Below are 24,106 nucleotides of genomic sequence, written 5' to 3'. Positions count from 1 at the left end.
CGGCGCCGCTTCTGGACATGGTTAACATAAGGCTTCTTTTTTGCACAGTAAAGTTTTAAGTGGCATTTGTGCATGTAACTCTGTATTGTAGTGCTTGACAAAGGTTTGCTAAAGTAATCCCTCACCCATGTGGTTATATCAGCTATTTTTAAGTGGTGGTTCTTGATGCAGTGCTGTCTGAGGGATCAAAGATCACGGGCGTTCGGCTTAAGCTTGCACCTTTGGCCTTTACGCACTGAAATCCCTCTCGATTCCTTGAATTGTTTAATGATATTATACACTGTAGAGTGAGAAATATGCAAAGCCCTTCCAATCTTTGTTTGAGGTACATTGTTTTTAAACATTTCAATCTTTTTCTCACACATTTGTTGATCCTCTGATCATCTTTGCTCATCAAAGACTTCTTTTTTGCACGGTGTATATATATATATACAGTGTATCACAAAAGTGAGTACACCCCTCACATTTCTGCAAATATTTCATTATATCTTTTCATGGGACAACACTATAGACATGAAACTTGGATATAACTTAGAGTAGTCAGTGTACAACTTGTATGGCAGTGTAGATTTACTGTCTTCTGAAAATAACTCAACACACAGCCATTAATGTCTAAATAGCTGGCAACATAAGTGAGTACACCCCACAGTGAACATGTCCAAATTGTGCCCAAATGTGTCGTTGTCCCTCCCTGGTGTCATGTGTCAAGGTCCCAGGTGTAAATGGGGAGCAGGGCTGTTAAATTTGGTGTTTTGGGTACAATTCTCTCATACTGGCCACTGGATATTCAACATGGCACCTCATGGCAAAGAACTCTCTGAGGATGTGAGAAATAGAATTGTTGCTCTCCACAAAGATGGCCTGGGCTATAAGAAGATTGCTAACACCCTGAAACTGAGCTACAGCATGGTGGCCAAGGTCATACAGCGGTTTTCCAGGACAGGTTCCACTCGGAACAGGCTTCGCCAGGGTCGACCAAAGAAGTTGAGTCCACGTGTTTGGCGTCATATCCAGAGGTTGGCTTTAAAAAATAGACACATGAGTGCTGCCAGCATTGCTGCAGAGGTTGAAGACGTGGGAGGTCAGCCTGTCAGTGCTCAGACCATACACCGCACACTGCATCAGCTCGGTCTGCATGGTCGTCATCCCAGAAGGAAGCTGACGCACAAGAAAGCCCGCAAACAGTTTGCTGAAGACAAGCAGTCCAAGAACATGGATTACTGGAATGCCCTGTGGTCTGACGAGACCAAGATAAACTTGTTTGGCTCAGATGGTGTCCAGCATGTGTGGCGGCGCCCTGGTGAGAAGTACCAAAACAACTGTATCTTGCCTACAGTCAAGCATGGTGGTGGTAGCATCATGGTCTTGGGCTGCATGAGTGTTGCTGGCACTGGGGAGCTGCAGTTCATTGAGGGAAACATGAATTCCAACATGTACTGTGACATTCTGAAACAGAGCATGATCCCCTCCCTTCGAAAACTGGGCCTCATGGCAGTTTTCCAACAGGATAACGACCCCAAACACAACCTCCAAGATGACAACTGCCTTGCTGAGGAAGCTGAAGGTAAAGGTGATGGACTAAACCCAATTGAGCACCTGTGGCGCATCCTCAAGTGGAAGGTGGAGGAGTTCAAGGTGTCTAACATCCACCAGCTCCGTGAAGTCATCATGGAGGAGTGGAAGAGGATTCCAGTAGCAACCTGTGCAGCTCTGGTGAATTCCATGCCCAGGAGGGTTAAGGCAGTGCTGGATAATAATGGTGGTCACACAAAATATTGACACTTTGGGCACAATTTGGACATGTTCACTGTGGGGTGTACTCACTTATGTTGCCAGCTATTTAGACATTAATGGCTGTGTGTTGAGTTATTTTCAGAAGACAGTAAATCTACACTGCTATACAAGTTGTACACTGACTACTCTAAGTTATATCCAAGTTTTAGTTCTATAGTGTTGTCCCATGAAAAGATATAATAAAATATTTGCAGAAATGTGAGGGGTGTACTCACTTTTGTGATACACTGTATATATATATACTGATCAGCCATAACATTAAAACCACCTCCTTGTTTCTACACTCACTGTCCATTTTATCAGCTCCACTTACTATATAGTTTGTTTGTAGTTCTACAATTACTGACTGTAGTCCATCTGTTTCTCTGCATGCTTTTTTAGCCTTCTTTCACCCTGTTTTTCGTCAGGACCCCTACAGAACCACCACAGAGTAAGTATTATTTAGGTGGTGGATCATTTTCACTGCAGTGACACTGACATGGTGGTGGTGTGTTAGTGTGCTGTGCTGGTATGAGTGGATCAGACACAGCAGCGCTGCTGGAGTTTTTAAATACCATGTCCACTCACTGTCCACTCTATTACAATTTCCTACCTCGTTGGTCCACCTTGTAGATGTAAAGTCAGAGTTTTTTTAAAGTCAAAGTTATTACATTAATTGATCTTGATAAAAATGTCTACCAACGTATTGTACTGTGTTACTAGATATCTGATACCATGGGAAAATAAGCTAAACCATCTTGACTTCTTGATGTGAACAGATGATAATAAGAGACAAGAGGTGTTGTGTGTGCTAGCATGATGGTGATATGGCTCATATCCTGCACTGGTAATATGTGAGAAATACTCTGAGAGATTATATTCACACACCTTTCTACACACATGGCTCATGGAGGAATAATTTAATGAGTTGAAGAATAAAGGTGTAAAATAGCAGGTCTACAAATACCGTACTTCAATGGGTTGGCTTTAATAACATTCTGGTGCCTGAAGTGTGTGTGTGTGTGCGTGTGCGTGTGCGTGTGTGTGTGTGTGTGGTGGCATACACCTGCCTGGTTTGAGACTGAGGAGAAAAGATAGTGATAGGCAGTCATCAAAAGCTGTTAAATTTTATTAAAGTCGTTCCCACTTTTGGAAATTTAGCAAAATGCCATTAAAGTGTCAAGAACAGCTTTCAATTAATGTCCCATTAGCTGAAACATCATCGAGCTTTTACAGTAGCATTTTCTCCTCTAAATGTGAGGTCATATTCATTAAAACCCATTAAATCTGTCTGCTTTTTTTCTTTACAGCTGATATTTACAGCTCTGCCAATATTTTATTTCCTTTTTTGCACTTGAATTATTATTTTTTTTTTTTTTCTTGCTGCCTTACATGCTGTATTTACTGTCAAATCAACATGAAAACAGTCAGGTATGCTAGCCGGTGACTGGCAGAATAAGAAAACATGTTGTGTGGGATGTGTCTTTAAAAAGCATTTATACAATTGCCCTGTTGAATTCTGATTAGCCAAAATGTTTTATTTATATGCTCTGACAGCATGGCTCTGACGAATTGTGCCAGCTGCAAAGCAAAATATTAGATAATTATTTATATTTTCTATAGTTACAACAATTAGCCAGGTAATAATTCCACTTTACTGCAGAGAAATCTATCTTCACCTATTAACTCATCACTCAGGGCGGCACGGTGGCTGAGTGGGTAGCACTGTCGCCTCACAGCAAAAAGGTCCTAGGTTTAATCCCCAGGTGGGGCGGTCCGGGTCCTTTCTGTGTGGAGTTTGCATGTTCTCCCCGTGTCTGTGTGGGTTTACTCCGGGAGCGCCGCTTTCCTCCCACAGTCCAAAGACATGCAAGTGGGGTGAATTGAAGATACTAAATTGTCCAGGACTGTGTTCGATATAACCTTGTGAACTGATGAACCTTGTGTAACGAGTAACTACCGTTCCTGTCATTAATGTAACTAAAGTGTAAAACATGATGTTAAAATCCTAATAAACAAACAATCTCACTCAATTTCTCACTCATTAACTCATTTATTCATATAAAAGTGATAGCATAAGCTTTATTCTTAGTATGAACAACGTTTAAATAACCAAATTATACAGACCAAAAATGTTTCAAACCAAGTCTGGGACACACTTATTTAAAAGTATGATGTTATGGTTATAAAAATATACCAAATGTTTAACCATTCTATGGTGTTCCAAAAAATCCATTATTAAACAATGGAAATACTATGGTGCTTGTGTGACACAGCAGTATACACTACGCTAGCCAGCTTGGTGTCTACACAGGATTGATTGACTACGTCTGAGGGTTGGAGGTTGGGGTTGAAGCCCTGCAAGAGACATGACCCTGACCAGGATAAAGCGATTAATGAAAATAAAATAAATAATATGGCACATTCATGTCTTTGCTTATAGGTAATTGTTAACAATACTCAGTAAACAGGTATTTACAACACTAGTCAAAAACAGCAACCAAAAGACCTAAAGTAACATTAAATGAGCCAGAAATAACCTAGTCTAGACACTCCAAAAACCTGAAGGAGTGCTAAAAAGAGAAGCATTGTTTAAAAGACATACACTGATCAGCCATAACAATAAAACCACCTTCTTGTTTCTATACTCACTGTCCATTTTATCAGCTCTGTTTCCCTACATACCCTTTTAGCCTGCTTTCACTCTGTTCTTCAATGGTCAGGACCACCACAGAGCAGGTATTATTTGGGTGTTGGATCATTCTCAGCACTGCAGTGACAGTGACATGGTGGTGGTGTGTTAGTGTGTGTTGTGCTGATATGAGTGGATCAGACACAGCAGCGCTGCTGGAGTTTTTAAATACCGTGTCCACTCGCTGTCCACTCTATTAGACACTCCTACCTAGTTGGTCCACCTTGTAGATTCAAAGTTAGAGACGATCGCTCATCTATTGCTGCTGTTTGAGTTGGTCATCTTCTAGACCTTCATCAGTGGTCACAGGACGCTGCCCACGGGGCGCTGTTGGCTGGATGTTTTTGGTTGGTGGACTATTCTCAGTCCAGCAGTGACAGTGACTCCATTAGCGCTTGGGTGGCCACATTCATAGCCACAAAAAGGAGGACATTACACCCCAAAAAGGGGGACATCATACCAGGAACAGGGGTTTTTGACCAATTTAAGCAATAATTCTATAACAAATTACTGTTTTACTCACTAAATGTTGTGTCTACTTTTGATATTTAAGTCCGTTCCTCGCTGCCTCCAAAAGTTTACTTTTTGCCATTTTCACAGCGTTCCTGAGCATGAGAGCTGACTAACTGACTCTATTAGAGGTGTATACAGACCAGAGCGAGCGAGGCGAAAATCAACCACCCAATCACAGACTAGCATTTAGGGGGCGGACCTTCTGCGATTGGCCAGTGGTAGCACTATAAGCAGTCACGTGAGGCTGTTAAACCAATGAAATACAAAGCATTTGTTTTGACATGTACCTGAGCCAATGACAGATAATATTGATCAAAAATGAAACCAGTTCACTCCAAACGGAGGATATTTAAGTGTCCGTCCTAGCGTTGCGTGGATGGAGGACTGGCAGCTGAAAAGCCGGACCGTCAGACTTAAAATCGGACGGCTGGCCACCCTAATCAGCGCTGCTGTGTCTCATCCACTCATACCAGCACAACACACACTAACACACCACCACCATGTCAGTGTCACTGCAGTGCTGAGAATGATCCACCACCCAAATAATACCTACTCTGTGGTGGTCCTGAGAGAGTCCTGACCATTGAAGAACAGCATGAAAGGGGGCTAACAAAGCATGCAGAGAAACAGATGGACTACAGTCAGTAATTGTAGAACTACAAAGTGCTTCTATATGGTAAGAGGAGCTGATAAAATGGACAGTGAGTGTAGAAACAAGGAGGTGGTTTAATGTTATGGCTGATCGGTGTATAAAGGCCTGTTTAGAGCTGAAAGCAAGGAAAGATCCTCAAGTCTGATGAGACGTTTAGGCCTTTCTGCAATGCACTAATACAAACAGACCAATCACAGACGAAAAACTGCTTTGATCTGCAATAAACTAAACTTGGCCCTCAGGTGGTGCAGCGGTACAACACGCTAGCACACCAGAGCTGACATGTCGAACTTACTGGTTTAAATCTCAGCAGGCTGGCCGGCAGGCTGGGTGCCTACACGAACAATGATTGGCTTGTTGTTCCAGGGAAGGGTGTCGGGGTGGATTCCTCATAACTGATGCAATTACGACCTCAGCTGGCTGATTGATGGAGCCTGCACAGAGATGAGGGATAATATGATCAGGGTGTGTCCCTCTGTACACAAGGCTGATCCGCATACGAACTCGCCTCATGCAGGTGAAAAGATGCTGTCGGCTACTGCACACATGTCGGAGGGGGCGTGTGTTAGTCACAGCTCTCCTCAGTCAGAGTGGAGGTCAAGATAAGTAGATATGAACCATAATGCAATCGGGTGCTTGAATATGACTAGATTAGAAGGAAAATTGGGGGGGGAAAAGGACAATAACTTTAAGGCTACACATAATGCCTTAAATCCTAAGTTCTGATGTGGAAATTTTGCAGTTGCAATTGCAGTCAAATATGGTATGTATTCAACAAAGTCCAGACATAGCCAAAAATATTGGTAACTTTGCATTTTATTAAAATAACCACATTTCACTTGTGTATGTTTTTTACTGTATTATATTGTATCACATTATATTATGTTGGACAACAAAATGTAATACAAGTTTAAGAGGATTAAATACCTGTACAAGACACTGTACATGACGTAGAGTTCAGTTCCTCTGAAAAGTACAAACTTCTCTTAACACTCAGGCTTGTTGCTTGTTATGAAGTGTGAGTATCACACATGAAGGTGGAAGAACAGAAGATGACGTGTGATGCCTCCTCTGGTACCAAAAATCCCTGACGGTAAAGTGATTAAATGTTGAGTATTAATCAAAATCAGACGACAGAGCTGAGTAATATTTCAGCCACTGCCAGTGCACCACCAGGAGAAGATGAGTTCTTATTGATCACAATGATGATTCATACAAGGACACATGATTACTATCAACCCACTCGCTCATACAGTCACTCAGTAATCATAACGGCACTGATTTCTTCTAAATAAGGGTACACTTTTTATGAGCCATGGCAACTGATTAAATCCTTAGTGAGGAATTTACACTTAACCATGGCTTAAACCTTACAAAAGCTTTCAGGTAACTGAGGTTTAGTGTCTTTTCTGCTGCAAGCGCTTTATTTAAATCTCACCCATAATTTTCTATGGGATTTTAATCTGAAGACTAAGGTGGTCAGGATATTCCAGGACTGATTGCTTGGTTGACCTGTGTTGAAGTGTGTTTGGGTTCACTGTCTTGCAGGAAAGTCTTAATTTTCACCAAGGTTCAATATCAACACAGATAACACTTCTACTTGAAATGCAGATAACATTCCTCCATCACTCCAGTTACTCCGTCAAGATTGTCAGTTCCTGCAGCAGAAAAACATCACATCATCACTGACTCACCACCCAGCTTGACTGTGGGGATAGTATTTACTTAAAACAAACCACTAATCCATATAATGAAACAGTTTTGATTTGACACTCTACACCGATCAGCCATAACATTAAAACCACCTCCTTGTTTCTACACACACTGTCCATTTTATCAGCTCCACTTACCACATAGAAGCACTTTGTAGTTCTACAATTATCTGTTTCTCTGCATGCTTTGTTAGCCTGCTTTCACCCTGTTCTTTAATGGTCAGGACCACCACAAAGCAGGTATTATTTGGGTGGTGGATCATTCTCAGCCCTGCAGTGACACTGACATGGTGGTGGTGTGTTAGTGTGTGTTGTGCTGGTATGAGTGGATCAGACACAGCAGCACTGCTGGAGTTTTTAAATACTGTGTCCACTCACTGTCCACTCTATTAGACACTCCTGCCTAGTTGGTCCACCTTGTAGATGTAAAGTCAGAGATGATCACTCATATATTGCTGCTGTTTGAGTTGGTCATCTTCTAGACCTTCATCAGTGGTCACAGGATGCTGCCTACGGGGCGCTGCCGGCTGCATATTTTTGGTTGGTGGACTATTCTCAGTCCAGCAGTGACAGTGAGGTGTTTAAAAACTCCATCAGTGCTGCTGTGTCTGATCCACTCATACCAGCACAACACACACTAACACACCACCACCATGTCAGTGTCACTGCAGTGCTGAGAATGATCCACCACCCAAATAATACCTGCATTGTAGTGGTCCTGGGAGAGTCCATGAAAGGGGGCTAACAAAGCATGCAGAGAAATAGATAGACTACAGTCAGTAATTGTAGAACTACAAAGTGCTTCTATAGGGTAAGTGGAGCTGATTAAATGGACAGTGAGAGTAGAAACAAGGAGGTGGTTTTAATGTAATGGCTGATCTGTGTATATCACTATAGCTTTGTTAGCTCAAGGGTTAAGGTGCTGGACTGGTGATCAGAAGGTTGTCGGTTCAACCCCCACTACAGCCAAGTTGCTACTGTTGAGTCCATGAACAAAATCCCTTAAAAAACACTTTGTAGTGGCACAGTTGTAGCCTAGCGATTAAGGTACTGGACTAGTAATGGAAGGGTCACTGGTTCAAGCCCCACTACTGTCTTGTTGCCTCTGTTAGGCCTTTAAGCAAGGCCCTTAACCCTCAGTTGCTCAGACAACTGGCTACTGTAAGTCGCTTTGGATAAAGGTGTCTACTAAATGCTGAAAATGTAAATGTCCCAACACTGCATTTATTTAGTAATTCATTAATTAATTGTCTGTTTTACCATCACTTGATCCTGGTCAGCATTGTGGTGGATCCGATTCATTGGACAAAAGGCATAACAACCCCAGACAGGACGCCAGTCTATCACAGGACACACACACGGCAATTTTTAGTAGCTTCAGCTGGTCTGACTGATGTCTTTGGACTTTTGAACTCACACAGAGGCAAAGAGAATATGCAAACTTCTTATAGACAGGACCCTGACCTCCCAGCCAAGGAATTGAACTCAATGCCAATGCCTCCCACTGCACCACTGTGTACATCCTCGGAACACTGCAGGTCTATCCAAATTCCTTCTGGCATATTCCAATCGACCCTTCCTATGCTTTTTTTGTCAAAAATGGCATGCTTTGTGGAGTCATCCATTAAGTCTTTGGTTGTTAACCAAGCTCATAGTCCTTGACTGTGATACAGCATTGCCATCTGCAGCTGATCCGCATATGAACTCACCTCATGCAGGTGAAAAGATGCAGTTGGCTACTGCACACGTGATGCAACTAGAATGGAAGGAAAATTGAGAGAAAAAAAAAAGGGCAACAACTTTAAAAATACTGCCACGGCTACACTGAAGTTCTGATGTGCAAATTTACAGCCAAAAATGTTATGTATTCAACAAAGTCCAGATATAGCCAAGAATATTGGTAACCTTGCAGTTTATTAAAATAACCACATTTCACTTGTATTATTATTTTTATTATATTACATTTTATTCTGTTGGATGACAAAATGTGAAAACAAAATGTGAAAGACACTGTACATGACGTACAGTTCAGTTTCTCTGAAAAGCCCTTCCTATGCTTTCTTTGTCAAAACTGGCATGCTTTGTGGAGTCATCCATTAAGTCCTTGGTTGTTAACCAAGCTTATAGTCCTTGACTGTGATACAGCATTGCCATCGGCAGAAATTTTCAGGCGACTTTGCCATTGTGGGTCATATCAGCAGGGGGCCGGAGGCTCAGTACAAGAGTGTGGTGGACACCTTTGTGGAGTGGTGTGAACTAAATCACCTGAAACTCAACATTACTGGAGACTAAATAGTTGGTGGTGGATTTCAGAAAGAGGTGGACCTGTCTGAATCCAGTCAGAAATACAAACACTTGGGCGTTTACATAGAGCTAAATCGATCTAAAAACACAGAAGCACTGTACAAGAATGGTCAGAGACACCTGTAAAACAGCTGTTTTAACACTCAGTGGTGGCTGGTGTCATCTTCTATGCTGAAGTGTGCTGGGACAGCAGGGTGAAGGCAGCCGACGATAATACACGTATTAAGCTTATCATGAAAGCGATTGTCCTTGGAATGGAAACAATCTTCCTTTGAGATGGCAGAGTGGAGGATACTAAGAAAAAAATATAAAAAATAATCAGTATTATGAACAATTCCTCTCATCCCCTGCATGTCACTGAGTCATATCAGAGCTGTGAAACTGAGACAACCGAGGTGCACTACAGAACATCACAGTAGTTCTTTCCTACCAGTAGTCATCAATCTGTATAACTCATCTCCCTTATGAACTGAAACACCAGACGCTTATATTAACAACAATATCATGTGTAATATACTCTGCAATATTATGTGCGATATTACCTACATCATGTGTGATATTACATTTTTCAAAAATGTATAGGAATGACTTTTATTAATTTTGCTTTCCAGATGAGATTGGTAAGGCTTTTATACAACCACAAATCAGAAAAAGTTGGGACAGCATGGAAAATGCAAATAATAAAAAAAAAACACAGAGTTTCTTACATTTACTTTGACTTTTATTTGATTGCAGACAGGATGAACCTGAGATATTTCATGTTTTGTCTGGTCAACTTCATTTCAGTTATTAATAATGCATTCCTGCATTTCAGGCCTGCAACACATTCCAAAAAAGTTGGGACTCACTTTACTACTTGTGTACTACTGTGATGTTGCCATTCCTTTTCACCACACTTAAACATGTCTTAAGATGTGCAACAGTACGGGGTCGTCATTGTCGCATTTTCTGCTTCAAAATTATCCACATATTCTCTATTGGGGACAGGTCAAGACTGCAGGCAGGCCAGTCCAGTACCCGTACCATCTTCTTCCACAACCATGCCTTTGTAATGTGTGCAGCATATGGTTTTGCATTGTCTTGTTGAAAAATGCATGGACGTCCCTGGAAAAGATGACGTCTTGAAGGCAGCATATGTTGCTCTAAGATCTCAATGTACTTTTCTGCATTAATGCTGCCATCACAGAAGTGTAAATGACCTTTGCCAAGGGCACTGACACAGTCCATGCAGATGACATACCATGACAGACTGGCTTTTGGACTTGTTGCTAATAACAGTCTTGTCCTTTTCGTCTTTGGTCACAGTGTCCATTTTTTTTTTTTAAAGACCGGAAATGCTGATTCATCTGACCACAATACATGTTTCCACTGTGTGATGGTCCATCCTAGATGCCTCAGAGCCCAGAGAAGCCGGCGCTGCTTCTAGACATGGTTAACACAAGGCTTCTTTTTTTGCACAGTAAAGTTTTAAGTGGCATTTGTGCATGTAACTCTGTATTGTAGTGCTTGACAAAGGTTTGCCAAAGTAATCCCTCACCCATGTGGTTATATCAGCTATAGTTGAGTGGCGATTCTTGATGCAGTGCCGTCTGAGGGATCAAAGATCACAGGCGTTCAGCTTAAGCTTGCACACTTGGCCTTTACACACTGAAATTCCTTCTGATTCCGTGAATCGTTTAATGATATTATGCACTGTAGAGGGAGAAATATGCAAATCCCTTCCAGTCTTTCTTTGAGGTACATTGTTTTTAAACATCTCAATCATTTTCTCACACATTTGTTCCTGGCCATCTTTGCTCATCAAAGATGCTGGATGCTGCTTCATTACCATGATTACAATCACCTGCTCACATCACCTGTTTGGAATCACATCATTATTTCAGCTGGCCTGAAATGCAGGAATGGAGGTTTATTAACAAATGAAATGAAGTTGAGCAGACAAAACATGAAATATTTTTTTCGTTCAAACTGTCTGCAATCAAATAAAAGTCAAAGTAAATGTAAGAAACACTGCATTGTTATTTTATTTTCATTTTCCATACTGTCCCAACTTTTTCTGATTTGGGGTTGTATATTAATAGTAACGGAAGGTTGTAAACATGCTCAAGGTTGAACATAAACCAAACTATATCACAATATTTGAAAAATATAGTAAAATCAATGCCAAAACTATGCCAAAATCAATCAAATAAACCAAGGGACATATTAATGATTGTTGGTTATAATCCAAGTAGTAGGCATGCCAAAAAGGCCTGGTGCTCCTGGCTAAGTCAGAACTTTTTAACAGAAAAAATTATTAGGCAGGTCCAGATCTAGCCGCAACATTCTGATGATTTCAAAAGGTGGCACAGTGACTCACTGGATAGCACTGTCGCCTCACAGCAAGAAAGTTCTGGGTTCGATCCCGAGGTGGGGCAGTCCTGGTCCTTTCTGTGTGGAGTTTGCATGTTCTCCCCGTATCTGTGTGGGTTTCCTCTGGAAGCTTTGGTTTCCTCCCACAGTCCAAAGACATGCAAGTGAGGTGAATTGGAGATACAAAATTGTCCAGTAACTACCGTTTCTGTCATGAATGTAACCAAAGTGTAAAACATGACGTTAAAATCCTAATAAACAAATAAATAATAAATAAAATGTATACAGGGTAAAGTCATGCTAGAATAGGAAATATATTTTTTAAAACTGTTGCCACAAAGCCTATATAATACATAGGGGTGCACCGATCCAATATTGGCCCAAATCACTGGATCGGTTATCGGAAGGGAAAAAACGTGTAATCTGATCCGATACTGTTGCTTAATGTAAGTAACACTTAATGTAAATGAGGCCATTCAGAAATTAAAACACACTGATCATTTTATAAATCATCTACTACTGCCACAACTAAAAACACTGTTTTACGGCGTGTTGTCCAAAATGTGGACAATTAGAAAGATGTGGATGTCGATCAAACGTGATGGACCAATTGGAATTTAGTTTGGTTGAGACTTTCCGTTAAAGTTCTGCCACGTTTTTAGATTATTAAAAACCAAACCACGCTTATTATAAACCCTGCTGGATTTTGAAGAGGACATTGGTGGCTAAACGGGAAACGGTGTAGTTTTATTTCAAAACACTAATGGATTAAATTTCGTTGAGGATGTGAGAGATCTCCAAGCCGGGACAAAATAAATACATTTGTGTATTTATTATTATTATTATTATTATTTATTTTTTTGCTGCCTCTTCAAGGTGTAGACTTGAGAGTTGACAGATCTAGAATTTTATATTGAAATTATAATTTATTTGTTAAATACAGATAAAGTTGCACTTTAAATTTTATTTTAAATGTTTGTATGGTGCTGTTAAACAAGCCGAAAATGCTGCTAAATGTTCTGTGTGTAAAAGTTTAAATAAAAACAGCAGTTTTGCATAGCTGTGATGTTGTAGGTTCTGTATTTATTTCTTAAGAATAGTTATTTTACTGAGACGTAAGACATGTATTATTACTGTTTAGTTGTTTGAGAGGATTGCAGTATTGGTATCGGACATAAAAAAAATGGTATTGAGTCAGTCCTATACAGCATACATGTTAAAAATAGATGTGGCTTCTATTTTTTTTAAAAAGTGTCCACATATTTTTAGTCATATAGTGTACCTCTCAATTAAAGTGTTAACAAAAAACAGAAGATAGCAGACTTTCCAAGCATGTTATGTGAGAAATCAGCTATTGATGACTAAAGGTAATATGTGTCATGCTGTTTGTGGAGTGACGGCTAAAGTGGGTTATGACGTTGAAGTCTGTGGACTTTCAGTGCAGCAGTAGAAATATGTGATACCAATTCAATTTCAAGCACACCTATCTGTTTGGATATTGCCTAGAACTCTCAATAAGCCTCTAATCCCTTATCATACTTACTGGCATTACTGGCGAAATCCACACACACACACACACACACACACACACACACACACCTTACCTTCACACCCATCTAACTGTCAAACACTAACTTCCTCTCTTTCCCTCTCCATATAGATTTAAATAAGAACTTATAAGACTTACAAATATGCCAGACTTTCAGTTCTGACGTCTTATCATATTTTATCATATTAAAAAAGCAAATCTGATTTATAGCTTTGCACTTTTGGAGGTCACTTCTTATCAGTAGATAATCACAATAAGCATCAAGAGATGAATTATGAAGAGATGAATCTGGTGGGCACTACACGATTTTTACAACCTAATCAATATTAAAAATTTAAAGATCACACAAGGCAGAGTTTAATGTGTAATCCTTATTAAGTTATTAACCCCCAGGCGAGAGTTTGCCAGAAAAAAAACCCCACTCTCTCTGCCTATGAATTTGAATCCATATCGACTCTAACTATACTAAATAGTAACGGTGTTATATTTAGCTAATTGGATCATACGTATTTTGGCTTCTATTTTCAGGAAACTAGGAACACAGATGAATTTATGCCTACCTACATATGTTGTGGTACATAGTTAGACTACCTTAAGAAAATGTATTTCTATGAATGCCTTGAACTAAGACTTATAGACATATTATAATGAGTATAGTGGAGTTTTGTGTGCACGCACTTGTCTATTCATTTATACCAACATGTATTAGATCCAAACACACATATACACCAATCAGCCATAATATTAAAACCACCTCCTTGTTTCTACACACACTGTCCATTTTATCAGCTTCACTGACCATATAGAAGCACTTTGTAGTTCCACAATTACTGAATATTCAGCCAACAGCACCCCATGGGAAGCATCCTGTGACCACTGATGGTCTACAAGATGATCAACTCAAACAGCAGCACTAGATGAGCGATCGTCTCTGACTTTACATCTACAAGGTGGACCAATTAGGTAGGAGTGTCTAATAGAGTGGACAGTGAGTGGACACAATAGTTAAAAACTCCAGCAGCGCTTGGGCACTTACACACCACCACCACCACCATGTCAGTGTCACTGCAGTGCTGAGAATGATCCACCACCCAAATAATACCTGCATTGTAGTGGTCCTGTTGGGGTCCTGACCATTGAAGAACAGCATGAAAGGGGGGTAACAAAGCATGCAGGGAAACAGATGAACTACAGTCAGTAATTGTAGAACTACAAAGTGCTTCTATATGGTAAGTGGAGCTGATAAAATGGACAGTGAGTGTAGAAACAAGGAGGTGGTTTTATATATATATATATATAGACTGTATATATATTGAGAGCCTTTGCTCTGGCACTCCGAACCGTGGTCTGGTGCACACATCTGGGTCGACAATATAATTACACTTCATTACACAAATAAAACTTTGTTATCCATTAGCTGGCACATAATAATGCAATGCCCTGGTTGTACTGTCATTATATAAGAATAGACAGCTATTTCAATGATTCCCAGTGGTTTGAAGTTGATTCAATACACGTAGCAAATGTACAAAAATTGTATTAAACATATCCTAAGGGGGCACCTTGTTTTATTTCATAGCATGTCTTGTCAAACAACTGCCCTGCTTTTTCCTAGTCACAGTTTGAGTCTGTTTGAACATAGCCAACCTTAATTTAATGAATGATATACAAAGGTGAACACTCAGGTGGCATAGTGGTCTATTGTAGTGGTCTATTACTAGCCCACCACTGCTGAAATCATGGTTTAAATCTTAGCTGTGCTATCGGTTGACCGGGTGCTTACACAGACAAGATTTCAGAGTATTCCTGTCTTGTGACTCAGACCAGGCTAAAGCAGGTAAGGAAAATGAAATAATAAAATATACAAATAGGAAAAAACAATTCATACTTTTGATTTTGTTATTTAATATAAACTTTTTGGACAAAGGAATGTAGCTACCTAAACATGAGCATCTTAAACATCCAATTGTAAAACAGTAGACAGTAGTGTTTACCATGCATTTCTATTCGTTTGGGGTTGCTTTCTAAAAGATTTTAAGTATGTCTGTGAGAATCTGTCCTAAATCAGTCAAGAGAGCATTTTAAGGTGAGCTACTGATGTTGAAGTTGACTAAGTTGCATTGATTTGAAGTTTACTATACCAAACTTGTGAAACAGTGTATTTATCCACCTCACTTTGTACACAGTGGCTAGATCATGCTGGAACAGGGAACCATCTTCTCAAAACTGTTGCCACAAAGTTGAAAGCATGTGATTTGTTTTACATTATTAATTTTATATGCTTGTTAGCATGTTGTTGAGTGTGGATTAAAAATCTAAACTCAGTGATTAGATGTGGTGTACATATTAATTTACTATAAATAGGGCCCTACTAAATTCACAGTAAAATGTGCTTAATTTAACTGACCTCGTTTTCAAAAATCACAGATTTCACAGATTTTTAAAGAAAAGAGCCACATTTCACTGTGGTCATTAAATAACAATCATACATTGAATGATATAATCAATGAAAGCCACTATATACAGAAAAGACTACCATAATAGCTCCCTCCTAAAGACAAACATCCACGTCATTGTTTTGACACACACCCCTCTGCGTCCACAAACTTTTCCAAGTTTTCCAAACTCAGGTACTGAGTCGTGTTTTTAGCTGCTTTAGACTTCGACACCTTGGACATTTTGTCAAACTGATTGCTAGTGTAACCGAGCGTCTTTAAAGGTTGCTGTGTTTATAAAGTAAGAAAAAAACTGTACATAGACAAACTATCGGGAGCATAATACTTTACTGGCTTGTTCTTTTAAGCACAGTCTACAGAGAGATGATCATGTTGTGTAGAAAAGCACACTTTTTCATTGGGTATGGAACCCCCAAAGTGACAAAATGCACTCAATATGTAAACACACACATCAAACATTGTCAGCACACTACACCACAGAAAAGTCTGTGCAAACTTAATTATGATGCCGTATGATTGCGAGGACCGCCTCATATTGCATATTGTGCCACATATTTTATATGCTATACGAATGAAAATGTTAAATCACTAAACACAAATCTTAAATTTTTAATTTCACAGCAAATTGCATATTACACAGGACATGGCTCATTTCACAGTCCTTAACGCAATGTTCAAGGCTGTGAATTAGGTAGGGCCTTAACCATAAAGTCTACAGTAACAAGCAATTACGTTTTTGTACCATTTTGTTAAAAAAAGAATCTATTCCTTTAAGCAAATTGTCTTTAAATGTGCAAGGTCCTTCTTACATTTTTAATAGCAGTTGAGTAAGGGCTAGGCCATACAAGCCCATTTACCTTCTTAAGGGAAAAGAAGTATGTTTTGAGTTATACTTCTTTATGTTTGTGGTTGTTGAAACATCCAGATTTGGTTTTTTGGAATGGATTATTATAATAATAATAATGTTTACCCTGCTAAAATAACAGCAGGTCATAAAGGTGATAAGCATTTGTAGCCTAGTGGTTAAGGTACTTTGTAGCCTAGTGATTAAGGTACTTGACTAGTAATCAGAAGGTCGCTGGTTCAAGCCCCACCACTGTCAGGTTGCTGCTGCTGCTTGGCCCTTGAGCAAGGCCCTTAACCCTTAGTTGCTCAGACTGTATACCGTAACTATAAGTCGCTTTGGGTAAAGGCGTCTGCTAAATGCCGAAAATGTAATGTAATGTTATGCTTGTTTATAATGTTGTATTGTAATAATTTGTAATAATTTGTTGTATTTTGAAATTAAAACCAACATTGACAAGATGGTTTAGACAAGCGACTAGCTAATTAATTAATTAATTAATATATATTTTTTAAACAATTTATTATTATGTTTTATTTTTATTTTTATAATTCATAAGCACTATTTGTGTATTTCATCCCAGAAACAGATAAATATGAAGGTGTGAACACATCTCTCCAGCCCACTGCAGGATGGATATGTATCTTAAGATACTCACTCACACATTTGCGCCATGGGGCAGTTTAGAGGAGCCAATACACTTACCATCATGTTTTTGGGAAATCAGAGTACCCAGAGCGAACCCAAGCAGACATTAGGAGAACACTGCAAACCTAATTCAGCAAATTCTCCCAGGGAACTTTAGTTTATTATATCAAAGCCTTCTCAAAATAACATTTGGGCTTGTTCAGTTGCACAGGATACTGTACTCTGGCATGCCTGAATTTAGCCAAGCATTACTGAGTGCTGGGTTAGCTTGCAAGGCATATTACCACTGTAAAAACACATTTAGGAGACCAATACTTTCTGTTTACTACACTAAACTCAGTATTCACAGTTGATTTGGTAATATTTTGATATTGCAATAAATACAATACAACACAGAAGATGGTATCAAATATTTGGATATTTTTGGCCACGTGTAAATATTCTCTGGTTGTATAGACTTTTACTTAAAATACGTCTGTCAGCTTTCTGGATTAATGCAGTCTGATTACTTAAAATATACTAAATTACACAAATAGCACAAATCACTGGGAGAGTACAACCCCAAATCAGAAAAAGCTTAAGCTGAACGTCTGCCCTCAGACCGCACTGCATCAAGAACCGCCACTCAACAATAGCTGATATAACCACATGGGCAAGAGATTACTCTGGCAAACCTTTGTCAAGCACTACAATACAGAGTTAAAACTTTACTGTGCAAAAAAGAGGCCTTATGTTAACCACGTCCAAAAGCGGTGTCGACTTCTCTGGCCTCTGAGGCATCTAGGATGGACCATAACACAGTGGAAACGTGTATTGTGATCAGATGAATCAGCATTCCAGGTCTTTTTTTGGAAAAAAAATGGATGCAATGTGCTCCGGACCAAAGACGATAAGGACCATCCAGACTGCTATCAGCAATAAGTCTAAAAGCCAGGATCTGTCATGGTATGGGACTGTGTCAGTGCCCTTTGCAAAGGTAATTAACACTTCTGTGATGGCAGCATTAATGCAGAAAAGTACATTGAGATCTTAGAGCAACATATGCTGCCTTCAAGACGTCATCTTTTCCATGGACGTCCATGCATTTTTTAACAAGACAATGCAAAACCACATGCTGCACACATTACAAAGGCATGGCTGTGGAAAAAGAGGGTACGGGTACTGGACTGGCCTGCCTGCAGTCCTGATCTGTCCCCAATAGAGAATGTGTGGAGAATTTTGAAAAGAAAAATGCGAGAAAAAAAACCCATACTGTTGCAGATCTTAAATCATTTTCCCATGCCGTCCCAACTTTTTCTGCGGTTGTAGGTTTGGCACCACCATAATACACTCTGTAAGTCTGGGCTCAGGTTGCCAGCGGTGTCTTTTGGTACTGAAGTATGTGTTTACTCAACATCTTGTTTAATAAATGAAGAAAATGAGAGAGAAAGTTGGATGATGAAGAGAGAGTGCGCCAGGGAGTGTCTCGGATTAGCAAGGAGGAAGTGAGGGCAGCTATAATGAGAATTAAGAGTAAAAAAGCAGTTGACTCAGATGATATACTAGTAGAGGCATGTAAATGTTTAGAAGAGATGACAGAAAAGTATTTAACTAGACTGTTTAACAAAATCTTGGAATGTAAGAGAATCTCAGGAATGGAGAAGAAGCATAATGGTTCCGATTTTTAAGAATGCAGCAACTACAGAGCCAAAAAAGTTGATCAGCCACATCATGAAGGTCTGACAGGAGTAGTGGAAGCTAGGTTGAAAAAAAGATGTGAGGATTTGTGAGCAGCAATATGGTTTTATGCCAGCGAAGTGCACCACAGATGCAATGTTTGCTTTGAGAATGTTGATGGAGAAGTAAAGGGAAGGCCTGGAGGATTTGCATTGTGTGTTTGTAGATCTAGAGAAAGCTTATAATAGGGTGCCAAGAGAGAAGCTATGGCAATCAGGCATGGCAGAAATCTGAAGTGGCAGAGAAGCATGTGAAAGTAGAGCAAGATATATATGTATGAGGACAGTGTGACAGCAGAGACTCAGGCAGTAGATAGAATGGTTTAAAGTAGAAGTGGAACTGCATCAGGGGTCAGCTCTGGGACCTTTCTTGTTTGCAGTGGTCATGGACAGGCAGACAGGCGCGATTAGGCAGGAGTGTACATGGAATGAATTGGAGAGGAGGGGAATGAAGGTTAGCAGAATGAAAATGAAGTACATGTGTATGGATGAGAGGAAAGGTGAAGTTGCAAGAAGATGAGGTGATGAAAAAGGATGAATTTAAATACTTCTATCTATTATCTATTGGCAGCAGCCTGTAGCTGTATTATATAATAGATATAAAAAACCCCTGTTGAGCAAGCCGAGGGCGACTGTGGCAAGGAAAAACTCCCTGAAAATTACAGGAAGAAACCTTGAGAGGAACCAGACTCAGCAGGGCCCATCCTTCTTGGGTGGTCTGGAGGATACTTTAAATAAATGCACGATTTACACAAAGCATACAAACACAGAATTAAATGATCTAAAAGTTATAACTGGTAATAAATAGATAAATAGATAAATAATAATCGAGTTGTTATTCGCTCTAGTCTTCAATAAAGTCTGTAGTGAGTTCTTGTCATTCTTGGTGCAATTACTTCAGACCCGTCACATCCGGCAGGAGCAGCATCGTTGTCACTGCAGTCTCGACTTTAATCCTTAACCTCGGCGGGTAAACAGGTTTCCATCAGAACGTCTTTGGAGTAAAACAACAAAGAATGTAGTTAATAATGTACAATGCTAGTTGAGTAAAACAGTTTTACAGAGAGTTTTAGACTCCGGCAGCCCTAAATATTACAGCATAACTAAAAGGGAGGGCAAGCAGGTAACAAGGTCATGAAGGCTTTCACAGGACATCAGCGCCCACCTCTCCTACCCAAACCTGAGTGATCGGACAAGAGAGGCAGAACGACAGCGACCCAACATCCCTGATCACCACAAGTTTCTATGACCAAGAACCCCCAAGCTCTGCGCCTTTGTCTATACTAATCAAAAGCCTGAGAAAATAAATATGTTTTCAGTCTAGACTTAAACATTGAGACTGAGTCCGAATCCCGAACAGAGGCAGGAAGATTATTCCAAAGTTGTGGAGCTTTGTAAGAAAATGCTCTTCCACCAGCTGTGGTCTTTTTAATTCTTGGAACTATAAGTAACCCTGCATCTTGTGAACGAAGTGGACGCGCTGGGTTGTAGTGATTAATAAGCTCACTCAGATACTGTGGAGCCAGACCATGTAGCGCTTTATAGGTTAGTAAAAGTATTTTGTAATCAATGCGGTATTTAACTGGCAGCCAGTGTAGAGATGATAGAACAGGAGTAATATGATACATTTTTTTAGTTCTAGTTAGCACTCGAGCTGCTGCATTTTGAACTAACTGGAGTTTGTTTATGGATCTACCAGAGCATCCAGTTAGAAGAGCATTACAATAATCTAACCGAGAAGTTATAAATGCAGTTTTAACATCCAGTTTTTTATGTCGTTTACACAATTTTCTATCTTACTGATTGTGTCAGTATCATTTGGTTTGGCTGATATATACAGCTGTGTGTCATCTGCATAGCAGTGAAATTTTATGCCATGTTTATGAATAATTTCACCTAGTGGAAGCATATAGAGTGTAAAAAATAGCGGTCCCAGTACCGACCCCTGTGGAACACCATACTTTACTTTTGTAGTTTCCGAGCATTTATTATTTACATAAACAAATTGCGAGCGGTCAGTCAGATATGATTGAAACCAAGAAAGTGCGAGTCCTTTAACACCTACTGTATTTTCTAGCCTCTCCAGTAAAATGTTATGATCGACCGTATCAAACGCTGCACTAAGATCTAATAGAACAAGAAAAGAGACACATCCATTATCAGAAGACATTAACAACTCATTAACTACTCTAATTAATGCGGTTTCGGTACTATGGTTGGGTCTAAATCCTGATTGAAATTTTTCATGAATACAATTTTCATTTAAATAAGAACATAATTGTTTGGAAACGACTTTTTCTAATATCTTAGAGACAAAAGGACGGTTTGAAATTGGCCTATAATTAGATAAAACATGTGGATCAAGATTAGGTTTTTTAATCAGGGGTTTAATAACGGCACTTTTAAGCAGTTTAGGTACATACCCAAGGCTAAGGGATGCATTGATTAATGTAAGCAGGGGCTCTACAATAGCTGGGAGTAAATCTTTAAGTAAACGAGTTGGAACAGGATCGAGTATACACGATGATGACTTCGATGATTTAATCAACGCAGTTAGTTCATTTTGGGAGATTGGATTAAAGGAATTTAGTTGGATTAACTCGTTACTATTATCACCACTGCTGCTCAGAGTGAGTCCATACTAAACTTAATCTTGTCATTAAATAATTTTAAAAAATCATCGCTGGTACAGTCAGGCGGTATATTAGATTCAGTTTCATTGACGTTTTTAGTTAATTTGGACACTGTCTCGAAAAGGAATCTGGGATTGTTTTTATTTTTCTCTATTAGGGACGAATAATATAAAGATTTAGCTTTTATAAGTGCATGTTTATACTCAGAGCATCTTTCCAAGCAATCTTATACACCTCCAGTGTAGTGTGACGCCACTTGCGTTCTAATTTCCGTGCTGCTTGTTTTATTGCGCATGTGTGGTCATTGTACCAAGGAGCAAGTTTTTTCTCCCTAATCAGTTTAGTTTTGAGTGGGGCTACGTTATCTAAGGTTGTGGGCAATACGGTCTCTAGGTTTTGAGTTGCCTGATCTAGTTCTTTAGGTTCTGATGCTGATATATTTGGTAATTCTGGTAGGCAGTTTATGAACGCTGCTGCAGTTGCAGATGTAATAGTGCGCTTACATTTAAAACGATGTGGTTGCTGTATATTATTGGACAAAGACACTTCATAAATTAGTAGGGATTGATCAGAAATTAAGTCATTCTGTGGTACGATTACCAGGTTGTCTATGTTCATACCATAAGTAAGTATTAAATCTAAGGTATGTTCACAGCGGTGAGTGGGTCCTGTAACATTTTGGGTGATGCCTAAGGATTCTAAAATAGAATCAAATGCAATTTTGAGTGGATTACACTTATCCTCATAATTAATATTAAAGTCACCAACAATTAAAGCTTTTTTAGTTGAAAAGAGTAATTTAGAAAGAAAATCGGCAAATTCGTTAAGAAATTCTGAGTAAGGACCAGGGGGTCGATAAACAGTAACCAGTTTAAACATACTAGTTTTATCAGATGAACATTTATTGGTTATATCAGAGATAAGAACTTCAAACGAGTTTGTTATGGGAGATGATTTTACAGTAAGACCTATGTCTTTATCATAAATTGTGGCTATTCCTCCACCACGACCGCTAAGACGTGGCTTACGTTCATAACTGTAACCCGGAGGAGATGCTTCATTTAAACCTAGATACTCATCAGATCTAGCCCAGGTCTCGGTTAAACAAAGTGCACTAAGACTATTATCTGTAATTATTTCATTTACAATTACTGTTTTACATGCAAGTGACCTGATGTTTAGAAGTCCTAACTTTAGTTTAGCCCTACTATGGTTTTCATGATGCTCATTTAGATTAATTTTAATTAAGTTATTATGACATACTTTTTGATTTTGTTTTGGCTTACACCTGCCATGGTAAACAGACACAGTCTCAATGGTTTGTGACCTAAGGATTCTGGGTGACGTCCGATGGCGACTCGCAGACAGTCGGTTAGGCCTGTTTGTCTGCTGCCTGGTCTTGGCTCTGGGTAGTCATTTAACACTATCTGCCGCTACACTAACGCGGTGGTAAAGCCTGTCACCTATGCTGCAAGAAATGCGAGCAGCACCCTCCCACGTGGGGTGGACACCATCCCACTTCAAAAGACCAGGCCTTCCCTCAAAAGTGGACCAGTTATCTACAAAATCAATGCAGTTTTCTGAGCACCATTTAGACATCCAGCGGTTCAGCGACAACAACCTGCTGTAGGTTTCGCCACTGGGTCGAATCGGTAAGGGGCCAGAGCACACTACTGCCTCAGACATCGACCTAGCTAACTCACACACCTCTTTAACATTATTCTTAGTAACCTCAGACTGCCGTAAACGAACATCATTAGTGCCGACGTGGATAACAATCTTCGAAAATCTACGATTAGAATTAGCCAGCACTTTCAGATTTGCTCTGATGTCAGGCGCCCTGGCCCCCGGAATACAGGTGACTATGGTTGCTGGTGTCTCTTTGGGGGTTGCAATGCGCACGTGTCGGAGCTGAGAATCTCCTATAACCAGAGCACTTACATTAACAGGCTTCTCAGCGGGTGGATCACTGAGTGGGGAAAACCTGTTGGACATGTGCAACTGAGATGGTCGGTGCTTTGCCTAATGACGAAACAGACGAAACAGGCGATGATGAGCTGGAATATAAAAACCAACAACCAAACAAACACAACGCGCTTCGTTCGGACAAACCGGCTGTAATTCTAAAGGGAAAACGGTGTTTATGCGCTGGTGTACAAAACAAATAAACAGAACGCGCTTCCTACGAACAGAAAACAGTTATAACTCCCCACAAAACAAAGGTGTTTAAGCGCTGAACTACAAAAACAAACAAACACAAACG

The sequence above is a fragment of the Trichomycterus rosablanca genome, chromosome 8 (assembly GCF_030014385.1).
Source record: "Trichomycterus rosablanca isolate fTriRos1 chromosome 8, fTriRos1.hap1, whole genome shotgun sequence".
In the NCBI taxonomy this organism is placed as follows: Eukaryota; Metazoa; Chordata; class Actinopteri; order Siluriformes; family Trichomycteridae; genus Trichomycterus; species Trichomycterus rosablanca.
This window is presented reverse-complemented; position numbering follows the sequence as displayed.